The sequence below is a fragment of the Zingiber officinale genome, chromosome 11A (assembly GCF_018446385.1).
Source record: "Zingiber officinale cultivar Zhangliang chromosome 11A, Zo_v1.1, whole genome shotgun sequence".
Classification (NCBI taxonomy): Eukaryota; Viridiplantae; Streptophyta; class Magnoliopsida; order Zingiberales; family Zingiberaceae; genus Zingiber; species Zingiber officinale.
The window spans coordinates 15,578,005-15,582,931 of NC_056006.1; the positions used below are offsets into that span (position 1 = coordinate 15,578,005).

General features: G+C 36.2%; 1 pseudogene; it reads right to left on the minus strand.

Annotated features, from left to right (window-relative positions):
* Positions 1 to 410: 410 nt before the first annotated feature.
* LOC122031251 lies at positions 411 to 4,307 on the minus strand (annotated as a pseudogene).
* Positions 4,308 to 4,927: the final 620 nt, after the last annotated feature.

Sequence of the window (4,927 nt, forward strand, 5' to 3'; positions counted from 1 at the left end):
GCAAAACCATGAAGATTTAGGCCCAAAATGGACAATATTATACCATTATTTAGATATCTAAATTTTTTTTGATCTTACAATTAATATCAGAGTCTGGACTGTCAGAAGATTTAACCGTCGACTGTGCACAAGAGTTATGATCTGATTGTGCAAAGTGGGTATAATATTGACCAAAATCATGAGGATTTAAGTCCAAAATGGATAATATCATACTATTGTAAAGATATCTAAATTTTTTTCAATCCTACACTATGTAACTATAATTTTAGTATTAAGGTGTTTAGTACACCAAAATATCTACAACCATAGATAATATATTTAAAATCTCCATGATCTAATCTACAACCATTGGATTGTGTAATAGATTTACTACAAGATATAAAACCTAAAGATGACACTTGCACACCATATTGAACAACAAATTGACATACTAATTTTTTTTTATTCTTCACATCCGCACAAAGACAATAATAATGTTAATAACAATGAGGCACAAATATAATTAAGAGTATTCAATACACAATGAAAATAATAAAGATAAAGGCATACACACTAACAAGTAGATTTATATTTTTCAGAGATCTCACTCCATTATCTATATATAATGCATCCTATGTATCACCTGGGATCTACACTTACTATCCCTTCACAAGAGGAATAAGGTAAACCTCTACAATACAAGAATGAAACCTTTACCTGATCAATGGGATTTTGCAAGACCAAATTTAACCCTGATCAAAGATTTCGCTAATAAATAAAGCTCGCCACTTCCGGATAATGAAAATGAGGGTTTAAGTAAGAGAGAAAATTACCAAAAGATTGAGATGTTAAATCCGCTCTTGAATCCTTTTGCGTCTTGGTGAGCACAAGGGTTAAAGAAATATTTTCGTGAAAGATGTGTCCAAAAGCTCTCCAAGAACTAGTATCCAAAGCCTTCTGATGAATAGATTTTAGCCGCCTCCAGTCAACTGGACCCAAGGTTCAAAAACCTTTTACAAAAAATGATAGATGAGTTACTCAAGTAAATGCAAAATTTTATCAAAATCAGAAATAAATTTTCCTAAGAAATTGTCATCCACCAGGGACGAATGGAACTAGGAAAAGGCTCAATGTAAAAGAAGTCTAGTGGCCCGGGAAATATCATAAAACATATATCTCATGCAAATTTATTCTTGTCAGGTTTTAAAATCATATTATTTACAAAATTAAGCAATGAATCACTACTAAGTGGTTACGTCTTCTTATGAAGTGGGTGGCTAATGCACTAATTCACTCTCTTATGTCTACACATTCTGCTAATGTTCGAAGAAGCATTCAAAAGCAATCCCCTTCTTTCTTTTGGATGACTATTCCAAACATTCAAATTAACACAATGATTAGACTTCTACTATGCAATTAAAAGGTGATCAAGATCTTGCCGTTGTTCGTGATGCCATATGCACTACAAGAATTCAATCACTACTAATAAAGACTTCAATTTCGGTGAATATTTAGGCAACAAAATATAATTATATCCATACTTGATAGCAAGTTAGTCAAGATAATTTTTCTTCTAGGAAAATTTATTAAGACAAACTCATCAAATCAAATCTAGAACTTTTACTTGGAAAATTTGTCCAATTAATCTAGGCGAGGGAATAACTCAATGTATGCAGATCTTTAGCATTATTGAAAAGCTTGATGTGAATCTAGAATCAAGGATGAAGAATTATAGCATACACTGATGCATGACTGTAATCAATATTCTGAAGAAAAGAGCTCCAACTCTCTAGACAAAAATTTGATAATTAGATGTAAATCTCAAGGTGTTTTATTAGTTATTAAAGATTGGTGTTATGTAGACAGAGATTCTAACTGCATATTTACATAAGCTAATTTTTCTATGGTCTGTGACATCCATGTTTGGATTTTAGGAAAAAAAAATGATATGTTTTTGAAACAAAGTAAGGCTGCGTACAATGGATCTTTCCACGGGACCCCGCATGGCGGAAGCTTCGTGCAGCGGGCTGCCTTTTTTTTTATGTTTTTGAAACAAAGTCTGGTACACAATACTACTAATGAATAAATAGATATCTTATTCTAAACACTGAAATAATGCACTGGGAAAAGGAATTGTGGTCTCTAAGTGGCATCCATAGAATGCTCAAACTGTGCAGCATGCTAAAACTAGAGGGAAGGGCAGAAGTTACCTGGCTAGGTCTACTGCTCTGGCTTTTGAAGTAATGTGCATGATAAATAATGATTGAGTTTAAGTGCATCAATCTCACCAACCTTGGACAACTCAAGTCACATGTTTGTTCATCAGGACTTCAAGAATTTTCATGGCTTTGGAAATCTCTTTCTTCCAATAGTTGTCATCGTCCGATTAAAAAATTTATAGGAAATTGCATCTGGTACACAACCTGATATATCCAACTTGACAAGTATTAAGAAGACATCCCACAATCTGCGCACTCGAAATACAGCATCCAAAATAGTATTATAGTAAGGCATGGTTGGCTTTATGTTCAATTCTAGCATCCAGTCCTCCAATCGCACAGCAGAACTAATATTACCTTCCTTGCAGAGGCCATGGCTTAAGGACCCATATGTGATGCCATCTGGAAGCAAACCTTGGCGATACATATTGAACAATAAGCACTTCATTAAGAAATAATCACCTTCCTTAATTGAAGCATGTAAAAGGATGTTATATGAAGTTATATCTGGAAATATTCCTGCATTCTTGAATCTGTGAAACATTCTATACGCATACCATAAAAAACCGCTCTTGCAAAGGCTGTGCAAAAGTACATTATAAGTGATTGTACTGGGTTTGTGCCCATATAGAATCATATACTTAAAAATATTATAGCATTCCAAAGGTCTGTTAGCCTTGGAGAAGTACTGCATCAAACAAATCATGCCAACGGTATCAAGTTTGGTTCCCTCAATGTCCATTCTTATAAAAATCCTACTGATCATAGATGAGTTACACTGCTTGCAAGCCATTGAAAGAATTGTATTGAATGAAACCGAGTCAGGACCTTTTCCACTCTGAAAAAAAAAAGATCAAAAAACTCTAGTGCCTCATCAATAAAATTATGTTTGCGTAACCCCTTTAGGATAATGTCATATGTGACAGTAGTTGGCAGAAAACCCTTCTACATCATACTATCTAGCAGTTCAAATACATCATCCATGTTCCCCTTGCAGCATAAACAATGAAAGTACATATTCCAAGTGACAATATCTCTACTATTGTTTCCCCAATAGACTACTTTTTGCAGGAGATCTATTGCATTATTACCATCCCAGACTTCAATAAACCACTCTCTAGTACAACAGGAAACCTGATTAGGAAAGTAGCCTTTCTGTTCCATAAGATGAATGAAGTTATGAGTTTCAATGATTCAATTGCTGGAACAAAGACCATGGAGTAGTACATTACATGTCACTAGATCAGGTCGACATCCATTCTTATGCATCTCTCAAAAATACCAAATGCCTTCTTAAACTCCCTTTTTTTTTGCAAAGGTTCCTAATAAGTATAGTGTATGCGACAACTGTAGGCATGCAGCCTTCATCTTCCATAAGTTTCAAAACACGATAAGCCTCTTCCCACAACTCTTCCTTTCTCAACCCGAGCACCAAAACTGTATAGGAATAGACATTTGGACCAAAACTGCCTTCTTTTTCATGCTAAAAAGGAGAGAAAGAGTTATATGGCTAAGACATGATTGGGAAAAGCAAAAAAGAAATGCATTGAAGGTGTAGACATTTGGCATAAATCCTTTTTCCTGCAATAGCGAGAGAACCTCAGAAGCTTGGTGAATCCTTCCATTTCTAATTAGGTTCACTATCATATTATTTGCATTTGCCCATGTGGGCAAATGACCAAACTCCATCATGAGCCCTGACATTTCAAGAGATATCTCAAGGCTACCGGAGCTTATTGATTTCTTCGCCAACATCGTGAAAGATGGAACATACTTGTGGTTGTACCGGAAGTGGAGGCGATGCCGGGGAAAGCTTCGGCCGGGACTCACTGTAGACAGCTCCGCCTGGGCTCGCAGCAGAGATGGCCGACACTCAAACGTACTTGCCGGCGATCATGAGGGAAAGGCCGCCGCTGGGGACGGCGATGCCCGAGTTGAAGAGTCGGGACCGAGAAGGGATAAGACGCGTCGGGGGATCACGGAGCGATGTGATCGTGGCGATCAGCTGAGGGTTTTAGGGCGAATGAGATTTTGTTAATAAGGCCGCCGGCCGGCCGTGTATTTGGGTCAACCAGAGCTCACGATCGCTATTCACAGCCAGGCCTAGACTTCGACTTGACTAGGGTGGTAATGAGACGGATTGAAATCCTATTCCATAATAAATCCGTTCCGACAGGGTGGATTTAGACCTGTCTAAACGGATCTTAAGACGGATCTGAATGGATCACGGATTTAATCGGATCTGCTGGGGACTCATCTCGTATAATAAATTTTTTTATTTTTTTATTAATTATTAATGGAATAAAAATTGATAATTAATTTTTAATTGAATCAAAATTGATAGATTTTAATTTATGATAATATATTTTTTATTACAAAATATTATTAATATAAATGTTGAAAATAAATTTAATGTTTAATTAATTTTAAATTTTATATTTCAAAAAATTAAAATATGATGGGTCTATTAGGTCTAATCCGGATCCGCCCTGTTGAGTTCGCGGGACGAGGCGGTGCAAGTCCAAAGGAAGGCAGGGCAAGTCCCGGGTTTAATCAAATCCATCCCAATCCGGATCCGTTATCATCCCTAAACTTGACTCGAGCCGAAAATATAGGTCAACTGAGTGTAAAGAGATTTAAGATGAATGAGATTTTGTTTAATAAAGTCGTGTATTTGGGTCAACTAGAACTTACAATCAAAATTTACAGTCAAACCTAGACTTCCGCTT